The sequence below is a fragment of the Elephantulus edwardii genome, unplaced genomic scaffold (assembly GCF_000299155.1).
Source record: "Elephantulus edwardii isolate Elephantulus edwardi_28Jun2011 unplaced genomic scaffold, EleEdw1.0 scaffold00227, whole genome shotgun sequence".
NCBI lineage: Eukaryota > Metazoa > Chordata > Mammalia > Macroscelidea > Macroscelididae > Elephantulus > Elephantulus edwardii.
In genome coordinates, this window is record NW_006399977.1 from 228198 (window position 1) to 244005 (window position 15808).

Here is a 15808-nt window from a genome sequence, read left to right on the forward strand (position 1 = left end):
AAATGCTTGTCATTCCTCTGTTGCATCTGGGCCCCACTGGACCCTCATCATTTCCTTCACCTGCTCCCCCCACCGATCAAACTGTGCAGCTCTGCAACTGCATCCTGGCCCATCCTCACCCCTCTGCCCCCAACCCTCACCTCCTTGTACCCACAAAATGTTTTTCCCAATAAAAGGAAAAAAAAGATGCTTGTAACTGTTATCACTGGATTGTTGGTAGTAGCATTATGTGCTGTCAAGTCACTTGCTACTCACAGTGGCCCTGTGTACAACAGCCCTGTTCTATCCTGTGTCAACTTTACTGTCTCTAACACATTTATCCTCATTACCCCAGTCACTGCATCAATCCATCCTGTCGATGGCCTCCTTCTCTTTCTCTATTCCTCCACCTTTCCACGCATTATGTCCTTCTCCAAAGACTTGTCCCTCCTTGCAACATGCCCAAAGTATGTCAGATGAAGCCTCAGAATCCTTCCTCCAATGAGTAGCCTGGCTTCACCCTCTCTAGGATGAACCTGTTTGTTCTCCTAGCAGTCCATGCAATGTATATTCAGCACTTTTCTCCATTACCATAATTGAAAGACATCATTTATCTTTCTATCATCCCAAATCATTGTCCAGCTTTCTGACACATAGCAAGCAATTGCAAAGACTATGACCTGGATCGGGCATACCTTAGTCCCCATACTAACATTATTGCTCTTTAGTACTTTGGAGAGAACCCTGACAGCAGACTTTCCCAATTCAATTTATCTCTTGATTTCCTGTGTGCTGGTACCAAGAGTGTTGGTTGAGGAGCCAAGCAAGCTAAAGCTGTTAATAGTCTCAATCTCTTCACTATCTATTATAATTATGCCAATCAGCTCAGTGGTAAGAATCTTTATGTTCTTACTGTTGAGCTTCAATTCATGATTAAGGCTGCAGTCCTTGATCTTCTACTGGGTAACTTTTTTCTATGTATTTTTATATTTTTAAAATTTTAATTAATGTGCATATATTAGCCAATCATGAAATAAAGAGAAACTTTTATAATAAAAATATTTTAGATGTCTGATGGGTATGTGATTTAGATCTGTTAAGTAGTACTAGTGGTCTTAGGAATCTGTATTTTTCAAATTTTATTTCAATAATTGCTTATTAAAAATACCCATTACATAGTTACAGTGAACATCCCATTATTAGAATAGACTTATAAATCCTTAAAAGAACCCAAAATCAGTCTGCAAAGAACAGAAACAAAAGGGTAAAAGATCATTTTCTTCTTGAAACCAAGAAAAGAAAGAAGAGTGGCAATTATGAAAACCATTATGCAAAGAAAGGAGTAAAATAGAATATCCACCACAAGAAGAGGATATGAACAGACACTTCACCAAAGAAGACATTCAGAAGACAAATACATGAAGAAATGTTCAAAATCCCTAACTCTAAGAGGGATGCAAATCAAAACAACAAGATATCATCTCACCACAGTGACAACAGCAAAGTTCAGCAGAGCAGCAAATAACAAATGCTAGTGAAGCTGTAGAGAAACAGAAAGCCTTATTCACTGTTGGTGGGAGTATGACGTGGTGCAACCACTATGGAAGGCAGTATGGCGCTTTTTCAAAACGTTGGAAATAGAAATGTCATTTGACTCAGCAATTCCACTACTGGGAATATACTTTAAAGAAACCATAACTGTCAACCAAACAGATACATGTGCATGCCTATGTTTATTGCTGCACTGTTCACAATAGCAAAGAGATGAAGACAACCCAAGTGTCCAGCAACAAATGAATGGATAGAGAAGCTGTGGTATATGCACACAATAGAACAATACACAGTTCTGAAAAAAGGGAACTCATAAAATATATAAAATGGATAACCCTGGAGAACATTACGTTGAGTAAAATAGTCACAAAAGGACAAATACTGCATGACACTGTTATAAAATGGGACTGACATGGGAATTGGGTGGAAACTAAGAAAAGAGGGGATACACTGTATTGAAATAGATGAGGGGGAAAAAAACTAAGAGGAACATATGATTAGGTATTATTTGCATGACAATAGTCCAGAATAAGAGGTAAACAGCAAAGTGGACTGGTGGGTGTGGGAAGAGGAAGGAAATTGTGCAACAATGAAAGAATTTTTAAAATAAAAAATGAACTAGACAGGGCAGATGGAGGAAGGAGAAAAATGTACAAGAATGAATGGAAACCCACGTTCTCAGTAAAATTTTGTTAAAAATCTCAATATTTTTTTAAAGATAATAGAATATCACTCATCATTAAAATACAATATGCTGTTATTATTATTGTTGTTATGTGCCATCAAGTTGTCTGCAACCCATAGCTACCCTATATACAGCAGCTCTAACCCCTGCCCTGTCCTGAGCTAGTCTCCCTGATTCCAACACATCTACCACCATTGCTCCATCTCATTTGGGGTCTTCCTCTCCTGCACTGTTCCTCACCCTCCCAAGCATGATGTCCTTCCCCAAGGACCAGTCCCTCCTGGCCATGTGCCCAAAGTATGTGAGACAGAGCTTCAAAATCCTAACCTTCAAAGGGAAACTTGGTTTCACTCTCTCCAAGACAGACCTATTTGTTTTCTTGGTGGCAGTCCATGGAATGTTCAATACTCTTCTCCAACACCACAACTCAAAAGCATTGATTCTTCTTCTGTCATCCTTAAACATTGTCCACCTTTCTGATGCATAGCAAGTAACTGCAAAGGCAATGGTGTGGATGAGGCACATCTTAGTCTTTAGATCAACATTGTTGCTTTTTAGTACTCTAGAGAGGTCCCTGACAGCAGATTTTCCCAGTACAATTCATGTTTTGATTTGACTGCTGGTGCCTAGAGTGTTTATTGTGGAGCCAAGCAAGCTGTAATTGTTAACAACCTCAATCTCTTCTCCCTCTCTCATGGTGCTGCCATTTGGCTCAATGGTGAGAATCTTTGTCTTCTTATGATGAGCTTCAATCCACATTAAAGACTACAGTCTTTGACCTTCTGCAACAAGTACTTCAGGTCCTCCTCAGTTTCAAACAAGGTTGTGTCACCTACATAACATAGGTTGTTGGTGAGTCTACCTCCAATTCTGATGTCGCATTCCTCCTCATAAAGCCCAGCCTCCTGAATGATCTGTTCTGCATATAGATTGAAAACATACGGGGAAATGATGAATCATTGACATACTCTTTTCCTGATTTTGTACCAAGCAGTGTTTCTCTGCTCTATTATGACGACTGCTTTCTGGTCCAAGTACAGGTTTCACATAAGCCTAATCAAGTATTTTGGGTTTTTTTTTCCTTAAGGTTAGACACAATTTGTTGTGATCCACAGTCAAATGACTTTTCATAGTCAATGAAACACAGATAGATATTCCTCTGGTAAGCTTTACTTTCTGCTAAGATTTATCTGTCATAGACAATAATTTCTCTACACTCAGTTTGTATTTCTGGTAGTTCTCTGTCAATGTACTGCAGGATTTTGCTAGTGTTTGATATTGTTTGATAATTTCCACACTCTATTGGGTCACTTTTTTTGGAAGGGAATGAATATGGATCTCTTCCAGTCAGTTGAAAACAAAATCAAACTTCTGGAACATTTACTGAATGTGAACCTAATGTAGGATACCACAAGAAGCATTCAGATGGGATATTATTTTATTTCACAATCCCTACCAATTTTTAATGAAACTATATTATTAAACCACATTAAGATTAGAAAACTGAGACTCAAAGATGACAGTTTATCTAATTTGATTAATTCAAGTAATCTGGGTTGTCTTTTATGGGCCAAGCAATGTGCCACACTGAAAGAATGCTAAGCAATGGCATCTGTGCCCTCAAGGCATAGAGAATGAAGAGTCTAGAGAAATATTCATTCACTCATTGCTATCCAGTCAGAATTAACTCATGGCTCACCTCCAGTGCGTCTTCAGAAACTGCAAATGAATGAGAAAAGATTTCTCATCTTTTTCCTGCTGAGCTACTGACAGATTCAAACCTTCTGCCTTTGGATTATCAGTGCCACTCCTTGCCCAGTCAGCTGCCAGAAGCAAAATGAAAGATCTACAAAGGAGCTGGTGTTAGGTGTGAATGTAGAAAGAGGAGCACAATTTCTGCTAAGAATAACATGTGGGGGAAATATCTCTAATGAAGAAGTCAATACATATTGTTACAATTTTGTAGTTATATGGACCTATCAGTATCAAATAGGCAAAAAAAGAGACCACAAGGAAACAGTGATAGTGCAGGTATCATTTGCAATGATACCTGGTGAGGGAATGGCGGGTCAAGGATTGTAGAATAATAGTTCTATTTAATAAATTAACCAAGTCTGAAGTTTTACTGAGCTATGAAAAAATTGGTGATACACTCTTCAAACTTGTCTAAATGTCATCCTCTCAGTGAGGCCAATCCTAACCAATTCTACTTAGAACTACAACTTCAACCAACTCCAGATCTTCTTTATTAAACTTATTCTATAACATCTAAAAAAAAACAACTAACATCTAAACTCCTTTTTAACATCTAAAGAAGAAACTCAAAATCAATGTCATTAAGTTCAAACTTACTCAGCACTGACTCTCAAGTCGGTTTCAATAGATTGCAAAGTATCTTTCTTCCCAAGAGCTGGTGGTGAATTTGAACTACAGAGAAGGGTTTTTTTTTCTTTTTCCCATAGTACCTATTAATATAGTGCTGAACATTTTTATCATTTTTTTTATTGTATTTATTGATTGCAGACTGTTTTCTCCACTGGAGTGTAACCTTCACAAGGCATTGATTGCCCCCAGACATCTAAAACAGTGTCAAAAACATTGTTGTTGTTGTTGTTGTTGTGTACCATAGAGTTAGAACTGATCCATAACTCTCTCTGTTGGATTTTCAAAGGCAGTTATTCACACAGGAGGAGACTGCCTATCCTTTTCCTGTAGAGCAGCTGGTGGCTTTGAACTGCATGCCTTCAGGATTGAAGTGCAGCTTCTTGCCACTAGGCCATCAGATATAGTAGAGGTACAATAAATATTGAGAGGATGGGTCAACATATATGTGTTGACATGCTCTTAGCAGTACTTTAAGGAAGACAAAAACTATATGGCAAAAACTAGGCACAACTCAAGGAATTTTCCTCTGCTTTTCTTTTGTAAGGAACCCTGGTGACATAGTGGTTAAATACTTGGCTGCTAACTTAGATGGTTAGCAGTTCAAACTGTGAAGGGAGGATGTGGCAATCTGGTTCTCTAAATATTATAGCTTAGACATCCTTTGGAGCTGTTCTAGTCTATCCAACAGGATCACAATGAGTCAGAATCAACATCTGATAATGGCTTGGGATTAACTAACTCATTTAAACAACATGTTGTTGTTGTTTAATGCCGTCGATTTGTAGATGACTGATAGCAACCCTATGAACGAACAGCCTGAGCACTGTTCATACATAGAGTTTCCAGAGGCAACCCATTTTGGAAGTGGATGCCGCTCCTGCTTCATATATATAAGAGAAAATAATTGGGAATATTTTCCACAATTAGTAAACCATCTACTACACCAGTCAAGAAGATTTTATTTCTAACATATAAAAACTTCTATGTATTGAATATGTTTTATTTGAACAGAGACTAACAAAAAGAAAATAATATACTCTCAGTGTGAACATTGAGTCACAGTAGAAAAATTCCAAAGCATGATTTACTATGTTATGTGTATCAATCATGATGACAATTTATACTGTATTTTAGCTTCACTAATTCTTTTTTATTTAGATAATTTTTTTACACTGGTTTACTTATAAATATCTTCATTAATTCTTGCAATAGCATGTTGACTATTTTTAGTCTCAATTAGCAGATGAGAAAATAGAGGCTCAGAAAGGCAAGTAGTTTGCCCGATAGAATAAAATAAGCAAGTCCAATTCCAATACCTATATGCTAAGAGTATTATGACAATGACTAGGAGAGAAAGAAAAGTTTTAGTATGAATTTCTTTTAGTCCAGACACTATGATAATCAACAACCTACTAGATGATTAACATTAGTTTACCTGTTTTATAGATGGAATAACCTAGCACAGAGAGTTGAAATAAACTGCTCAGTATCATGGATTGCAAAATCTAGAACTGGGGCTCAGAGCCAATCCTGATGGACTCTAAGACCTATGTTCATCACCACAATACTATATTGCTGAGGAAACAATGATAGCCCCAGATGGAACAGGCTGAGGTTTTGTTGATTTAGGGGAAGGGAAATTAATACAAGAAAGGCTTCCACAAGGAAAGTACAAAGATATAAACATTTAGTAAATTCATGCAGTAGTTTGAAGGATACATGGAGCAGATGCCATGTGGAAGTTACTAGAGAAAACATCAGTTCTTTAAGCCAAATGATATTTTGAAAACATGAAGAGAATGTAATCATAAGATTTTTAACCATGAAACAAATCCATGTACATAAACACTTAGCTAGAAGGAGAACAGGGCATATTGTTGTGAATATTACATTAAACATGCCTTTTTAAATTAGTAAGATACTGATCATTATGAAATTAAAAGTGTTCAAATGCAGTGATTAGGCAGGTATTTGAAGTAAGATTATGCTGTTAATGTTTACATAGTTATATAAATCTTTCTTTTCACTTCTCCCTGTGCAAGTCCTGTGGGGAAAAACAGGAGCAGAGAGTTTTCATCTATAACTCTCTAGGATACTCCAACCAAGCCAGACAATGAAGCCAGAAACTGGGAAAGAAATAGAAGTCTGAAAGGAGCTGAAGATTAATTACAGCAGCAAGAATAACGTGCAGAAATCAATATCTATTTGTGATAGCTATGAAAGTGTTCATATCAGCTCTCTTGTCTTCTTGTTTCTGTGTGAAAATTATCAGGATATGTAGACATCAGTAAACACTGAAGATCAGGTGGTAAAATATTGAAGCGTTTACCAATAATTCACACATTTAAATGATCGTACAAGACCATGAATGAGTCAAAGTTGCTGAAGTAGAGATGGTCTCACTTTGGAGCCTACCACATTGCCCATCAAGTTTGTTAGCTAAAGAATGACTGTTCTCATTGGATGGCAGATCTGTTGATTCTTTTTCTCTTCTGTGTGGCTTGGACACACCAAAGAATAAATATAAGAGTATATTATGTAGTAAAGCATTTATATGATCTTTCCACCACTTATTTGCCAATTTATGGTCCTATGGCTTCGAGCATGCTGCTGAGATGTTAGAGATCATATCACTGGTATTTAAAATACTAGCAGGGTAACTTAGGATGGACAGATTTCTGCAGAGCTTCTAGACTAAGCTGGACTAGAAAGAAATCTATACTATCTACTTTACTTTAAAAAATTAGCCAATGTAAACCTATGGATCACAACAGAAGATTTTTCAATAGAGCACTGGAAGATAAGCCCCTGAGGTTGGAAGATATGCAGCAATGAACTGAGACCTACCAAGATATAACATAGATAGTGCAGGATTGGTCCACGTTTTGTTCTGTTGTACAGAAAGTTTACATGACTCAAAGGTAACTTGTCAACAATTAATAAAAACAATTACTACTTCTGTGAAGCTTAGGAAACCTTTTCTGCATTTGAATTGCAAGCTAAATGTAGCAAATTTCACTAGTCTCAAATAAAGACTGACCTAAATAAGTTGGTTTGAGTTTCACATATCATGCACTTAACATGAGATGAAAGTCTGCTTGCATACAGCAGTTAAGGTGGGATAAATACATGGTTTGAAAAGATTACAATACATATTTCCCAACAGTTAGAGAACAAACAGATATGTCTTGGAGAAGGTGCATCCAGAATGCTCCTTGGAGGCTAAAATAATGAGGCTTTGCTTAACATACTTTGGGCATGTTACTAAGAGGGGCTATTCTTTGGAGAAGGACGTGATGCTCAGAAGGGTGGAGGGTCAGCAAAGGAAAGGAAAACCCTTAACCAGGTGGATTGATGCAGTGACTGCTACAATGGGCTCTTGTGTGTCAAGAAGTATGAGAATGTTGCAGGATAGAACAGGGTTCAAATCTTCTGTTCAGTGTCACTATGAGTCGTACTTGACCTGATAGCACCTAACAACAACATGGGAACTAAAGCACAAGGAGAGAGGTATACTTTCTCCAGTTAAATAATGGAGAGCAATCTTTTTTATTTAGCAGTTAGCAACACTCTGCTCAAATTATAGTCCAGCCTGGTTCTTTGGAGAAATGTTTTGTCATTCTGTTCTATTTACCTCACAGAAAGTAATAACAGCTCTGCATTGCTGTATCGAATACCATTCTCCAATAGATGCTCCAATTAGAAGCAGAAACAAACAAAAAATAATGATGGCACAAAAATAGTAGTCGAGAGGGGAGTAAAGGTCAGGAAAACATCTTCTAACAGAATAAGATGGCAAGCAGCTTCAACCGAAGACCACCAGTAAGGGGTTAAAGAGTGTTCCCTTTCCCCCTTCACATCAACGGCCCTGTTCAGCATGAAGAAGCCAGAGAGTCTGCACCCAGTTCCCAAATGAGAAACCCACAAATGAAAAAGACAGTTTGTTTAATCACCACTGGACTATACTTTCCATTGCTCTGAATCATCTGGTCCCCACTGGATCCTTTTCATTTCCTTCACCTGCTCCCCCCACCAACCAAATTGTGCAGCCTTGCAACTGCATCCCTGCAATTTTCATCCCTGCCCATCCTCACCCTTCTGCTCCCAACCCTCAACTCCATGTATCCCTAACATGTTTTTGCCAATAAAATAAAAAAAAAAGATCTGAAAAATGCTCAACTTTGCAGATTGAAACTCAGCAAATCTGTTTTGTGGCTTAGATTTTGCTGGCCATTTGCAAATTGATTTTGGTAAATATGAATACATAAAAAATACTATAAATTGCATAGCATACCCATGATACACAGTTGGTATTTGATAAATATTTGTTGAACCTGTTGATTAATTCTAATTTAATCCAATGCCAGATGTGAAAATGTAACAGTTTCTTGAAACTCTGCTCACTTGACTTTGACATTACCACATTTTGCTGATAATCACCTCTATCAGTCAGACTTTTCCAGATAAAATAGAACCAATAGGATATATTACATATATTTGTATATAAACATAGATGGATGTGTGATTGAGTGGATAGGGATTGGATAGAAAGATTGTAAGGAACTAATTCATGTGATTCCAAGGAGTGGCAAGTCTGAGATTTAGAAAATGGGCCTTCAGGCCAGAAAGAGGCAATATTAAATGCTGTAATCTTGAGAAAAACATTTCATCATTTTTGAGGAAAATCTCTAGCTTTTTAACTAGCCAACTTATTACATAAGACTAACTATTGCAACTTCTTTTTCTCTACCTAGCTTCCTTCATAAAAATTTCTTTCCCTTGATGTAAAAAGATATCTTCTAATTCTCATATTCCACTTGGTCATACATCAGGTATCTAGCCCATGGTAAGATTCCCACATCTGCATCCCCACCCTGGCCCTGCATCCTCATCCTGAGTTCAAGCTCCAGAACACTATTGATGCCCCCTTTCCCCTGTGTCTTCTCAAGTACAGTCTTCTCAAGGTACTTGTCAATTCTTTATGACTACTGCAACATTTCATACTTTCTACCTCTACTCTTACCTTTCTCAGTATCTTTCCAGCCAGACTGCTAAACCAAATCCACACTAAACCACATAAGTCACACATTTTGTGATTTTTAATGCCTTTTACCTCTCTTATGTTGCCTATAGGTTCAAGTTATACATCTTTCAGATGGCATACAAGCATCTCCATGATCTGTTTTTTGTCTAACTTTCCACGCTTTATCTTGCTCTTTAATTGCTAGACACTCAAGCTGTTTATTGTTGCCCACATACTCCATGATGCCTTGTATCTCACATCTTTTATCATCAATTCTTTTAAAGACCCAATGGAGTACACTCCCCTCCAGGAAGACCTTCTTGACTTCCTCTCCCAGGCCTCACAGACTAAACGAGGTACCCATTATTTGTATGTAATGCACATTTCTATCATTGAACTTCCCATGCCTCATTAAAACAAAATATTGACAATTACAACTCCTTCAATAGAATCTATGCTGAAAATAATATTTTATTCAGGTTTGCATGCTCAATCTACAGCATGGGGAATGATGTTGAGAGTAAGTGAAATAATATTTGTTGAAGGAAACGGAACTTCATATGGATGAATTAATTAGTAGTATCTCAACAATCTCTAAGGGTATAACTATTGAGGACATGATCAATTATTCCATTTCCTAAATTCATCTGGGAAAGAAGTTTGTCCCCCTCTAGGACATTCAGAGGCACAATTGCTAGGTAGATAATGCCAAATGGGCCACATGTAAGATCCAATGCTTTCAGCTAGGAAGGTTTCAATGCATACAGAATAACATTAGAATCCTAGTCAGTTGACCTATTATTGCATTTAAGTTCATAGTACATACTGTTATGAATGCTTTGCCTAATTAAGCAAAGCTTAAATAACAGTGTTACAGACCAGGAGAACAAATGTGTCACAAGTAGGTTTCAGATTAACCTTTTTAGAACTCCCATCTCTCTGCCACTACACTGTATGCAGAAGGGAAGAACTGGTTTGGCTGATGTAAGCACATTCTTAAACAAGTTGAAACGATTCCAAACACAAGCAACCACACGAGAAAGAGATGAAATGTAGCTTGTCACAAGTAAATTCTTGATTAAGTTAGAATTAAAGGGCATATGTTCTGCTGTACTTTTAAGGGTAATAGATAAGAGGAACAGCAATATTTTACTCCTGTATCATACAGAGAAAAGGCAGTTTGCTGTGCAAAATAAACAGATGAATAAAAATAGAAAGGTGGTACCTCTACTTTTTAACTGTATTCCTCAAGGGTCATCATGAAGAGAATAACAATAATTATAGCAACTGAGTGAGTTTTCTTGCCTCTTGGAAAGCTTTATAGGGCAGTTGTTTACTGCTAACTTTTGGTGAAAGGCTGGTTTAAGTATATCAAGGTTTTTATGGTCTGAGTGGGAGCCGTTAAATATGGAGGCTGACCTGACTGTTACTTATAAGGAGACCAGGGACTGGTATTCAAGAAATAATGATGTTACCATTGCAAAGGCTGAGACCAAAGTTGTCCTAGGAGATCATTTTGAGTAATCAAGGCACCAACTTTCTGCCACTTCAATGTGCAGGCATAATATGTGTAGTGACCCTATAGAAAATAGGAAAGAAAGAAAAAAAAAAGCAAGAAACTCTACCCTGAGAAATATTAAGTTGGCATTTGCTCACAGGGTTAGAAATAAGTCACCATCATTGTAAGGAGGCCTGATGGTGTAGTGTTTCAAACACTAACAGTTAACCAAACTGTTGGTGGTTCAAACCCACCAGCTGTTCTATGAATGATATTGCAGTCTGCTTCCATAAAGATATATAGCCTATGGGACAGTAATACTTAATTCTATGAGGTTGTATATTATGCTGAGCAAATTACTCAAGTGTTTGGATTCTGTGAAGAAGAATGTGGCATCCAGATCCAAGGAAGTCTTATCTGCCATTGAGTTAACTATGAATTATAGTAACCCTTTAAACTATGGTTCTGAACCTTGCCCTATCCTGAGCCAATTTCATCACCTCCAACACACCGGACCCCATTGCCACAAGCATGCCTTTCCAAGCATGTTATCCTATGCCAAGGATTGGCTGCTTCTTACAACATGCCCAAAGTATGTGAGATGGAGTTGCAAAATTCTTGCCTCTAAGAATGAGCCTGTTTTTACCCTCCCCAGGACTGGCCTATTTGTACTCTTGGCAGTATTGGTATATGCAGTACTCTTCTCCAGCACCACAGCTCCAAGACATCTATTCTTCTTCTCTCATCCTTAGACATTGTCCAGCTCTCAGAAATACAGCATGCATTTAAAAGGACCATGGCTTGGATCATTCATGAAGAAAGCAAAAAGTCATTACAAAAATAGAGGAGGAAGAAAAGACCAAACTAGATGTCAGAAGAGACTACATTTTGCACTAGAATGCCAAAAAAGGGAATAAATCAGAAAGTTAGAGAGTTGAGCACAAGATTTCAAAGAGCAGCTTGTGAAGATACAACAAATATTATAACAAAATGTGCGAAGATCTTGAGTCAGAAAATCAAAAAGGATGAAATAACTTGCCCAGTATTTCTTAAGCTGGAAGAACTGAGCAACAATTTCAAGCCTTAGGTTGTAATACTGAGAAATACTATGGGTAGAATCTTAAATCATCCAGGAAATATAAAAAGAAGATAGGAAGGGAGCTCTTGTGGCCTAGTGGCAAGAAGCTATAATGCAATCCTGAAGGTGCACAGTTGTAATTCACCAGATGCTCCAATGGAAAAGAAGGGGCAATCTCCTCGTATGCAAGTCCTATCTGCCCCAATGGTACACAACAAGAAAGTAAAAAAAAAAAAGAAGAAGAAGACAGAAAAGATATACAGAGTCACTGTACCAAAAAGAATTGACTTAACAGAACCATTTTAAGAAGCAGCATATGCTCAATAATCAATGAAAATAAAAGAAGATGTTCAACTGCCCTGAAGGAATTTACAAAAATGAATCCCCAGGAATTGATGGAATACTAATTGACATGTTTCAACAAACAGATGCAGCCCTAGTCGTACTCACCAGGTTGTGCCAAGAAATCTTGAGGCCAGCTACCTGGCCAATTGACTGGAAGAGATCCATTCCAAAAAAAGGTGATCCAATAGAACATGGAAATTATTGAATAATATCATTAATATCATATGCAAGAAAAATCTTGCTCGAAATTATTAAAAAATGACTAGAACATTACACTGAAGGAGAACTGCCAGAAATACAAGCTTGATTTAGAAGAGGCTGTGTCACTATAATTGCTGAGTCAGATGGATCTTGATCGAAAACAGTACCAGAAGGATGTTTATTTGTGTCTTATTGACTATGCAAAGGCGTTTAACTCTGTGGCTCACAAATTGTAACTAATATTAAGAAAGAGATGGTAGCAGTTGGTAGAATTTGGTTATTATGAGTCAGAATCAACTCAACAGCAATGGATTTTTTAATTTTTGGTCTTTAGCTCTCTTTGAAAGAACAAAATAGGTATAAAATAAAGTTCAAAACGGATGCATATACAATTAAGGAGTGACGCATTTATCACTCTACTGGGATGTTAAGAATTCATTAAAATTGGTGAAAGGATAAGGTCCATTTGCTGACTCTCTTTTTTAAAAGAGTGTTTTATGACTAATGTTTCATTTCCTTCGCCATTGCCACTTAGCAGCAGCCTAGTCCAAGACATGTTGATTTCAGACCTGGCTACGATCTTGGATTTCTACCTCCCAATCTAAGACTCTCCCTTATCCAGTCTTAGCTTAGTGTACTTGCTATTTTGGTAGCTGCCAGCAAATTGATTTTGACTGTACAACAAAGCAAAAGGCTGGTCAGTCTTGTGGCATCATCAGGATTTTTGGTGAGCTCCAGTTCACTGCTGCAGCCACAGTGTATCAATATATTTTAAGTGATTTCCAACCTAAGGGACTCAATTTCTAGACACTATTGTTGTGTGGATCATGCTTCCTGTATCATAAGAACATGTAAGCCCTATAATACAACACACAGGTGGTTGGTGGAGAGCAAGGAAAACACCCTACTAATCACAAATATCTTCTAGATATTTGGTAAGCACTTGGCCTAGAATGGATTAATCTCCCACTCTAGTCCCCTGACCACAGTCAGGGTTACGCACAAACTCTCCATTGGCAGGAGCACCAGAGTTTGAAGACTTCTGAAGCAATAGACTTAGCCCCTCACTAGATCAGGCTGACAGGAATGGTGGGTACACTGGGAGCTCCCGAGTGTTCTGGTGGGAAGGGAGGAAGGCTAGGTTGCAGTATTGAGCATGTCTGTGTATTTATTTCTATTAAATTGCTACAAAAAAATCTCAGGAGGGAATAAACCTGAATCTTTAGGGCTCCAAGAATTTGGTGACATTTTCTTTCCTTATTCTATGCAAATTTTTACTTATATACCTAATTTGAGAGTCACATTTTTTTTATCCTTTTTCTTTAAAAAAAAGGTCTCCAAATTATATAGGCATATAAGGGCCATGCTTCCAGAATTCCACCGGGCTTAGTTGGAAAGTCAGACATACAAAGCAAGACAAGGCATTCAACACAAACTAGCATCTGGAACCCCTGGGCTTTGCACACAGTAGGAGTCTGGAATCAACATTGGCCACCCAGTTCATGCAAACACCACTAGCATAAGAGATCTAGAGGAGACATAGCCCTCACCTGGGAAATTATCCTACTATGGTAGCAGTGTGCTTCAAATAGAAGAGCAGAGACACTAAGTCACAAGGTGAAAACCCTGAGCAAAATCTCAAGGGTGAGGACTTTTCTCTAGTACTGCTTCAGAAAAAAATTACTTGCCTTCGCAATCAACATTCTTGGTACCAGCATCCAGAAAATCAAGAGATAAATTGTGTCGGGAAAGCCAACTGTCAGGGACCTCTCCAGAGTACTGAGGAGCAACAATATCAGTCTGGAAACTAAAGTGTGCCTGATCCAGGCTGTAGTTTCACAATTGCTTGCTATATGTCAGAGAGCTGGGTAATGACTAGGGATGATAGAAATAGAATTGATGTCTCTGAGCTGTGGTGCTGGAGAAGAGTATTGAATATGCCATGGACTGCTAAGAGAACAAACAGGTTCATCCTAGAGAAGGTGAAACAGGACTGCTCCTTGGAGGCAAGGATTCTGAAGCTTCATCTGACACACTTTGGACATGTTCTGAGGAGGGACCAGTTCTTGGAGAGGGACATTATATTTGGAAGGGTGGAGGAACAGCACAAGAGAGGAAGACCCTCAATGAGATGGATTGATTCAGTGACTGGCGTAATGGGGGTAGGTGTATCAGAAACAATAAGGTTGGCACAGGATAGAGCAGGGTTTAGGGCTATTGTACATAGGATTGCTATGAGTCAGAAGTGACTCGACAGCACACAACAACAAAAACAACAAAGCTAGTACATAGATTTGGACTTGGAGCCTCCTAAACTCGAGTTATGCATCAGTGTGAAAGATCAGCAGCAGCACAAAGCATAAGGCATCACAGAAGTGACTTGAGGCCTGAGCCATCATATCAAGGGTTGGCTGGGAGGAAGGAGGTGCTGGATGAGATAGGATGGGGTGCAAGTGGATGTTGATGGAGCAGGGAAAGGGACAGGACAAGACACACACACCAAGGGGTGGGAGGAAACACTAAATCTATGGGTTACTTCTGTAAGGGGGAATTGCCTTTCATGTGTTCCTTTTGGTAAAATATTTTCTGTCAAATATTGTTGAACATCCAAATTAAAACAGACTAAGAAGGATTGGCCATTCACTTCCAAATTAACCGGCCTTTGTAAACCCTATGTGTAATAGATCACATTTAAAACAAACCATTAGATATGGAATCTTAGGCCAAGCCCTCAAATTTGGAAACACAAAGAAGGGACAGTTTTAGGCAGAAAGTAATGACTGGAATGGGGAATGTGAGAAACATGAATGCAGGAAAACTGGATATCATTAAAAAAGGAATGGAAAGCTGCACTGCAGTCCTAGAGGTATGCAGTTCAAATCCACTAGATGCTCCACTGGAGAAGGAGGGACAATCTCCTACTGTACCAGTCAGATCTGATTTGATGGTACATTCACAAAAAATAATAAAATAAAATAAAAATTTTTAAAAAAGGTATGGAACGCATAAATATTTACATTAGGTATTGGTGAAATGAGATGAGGGGGCATGGGAAATTTTGAT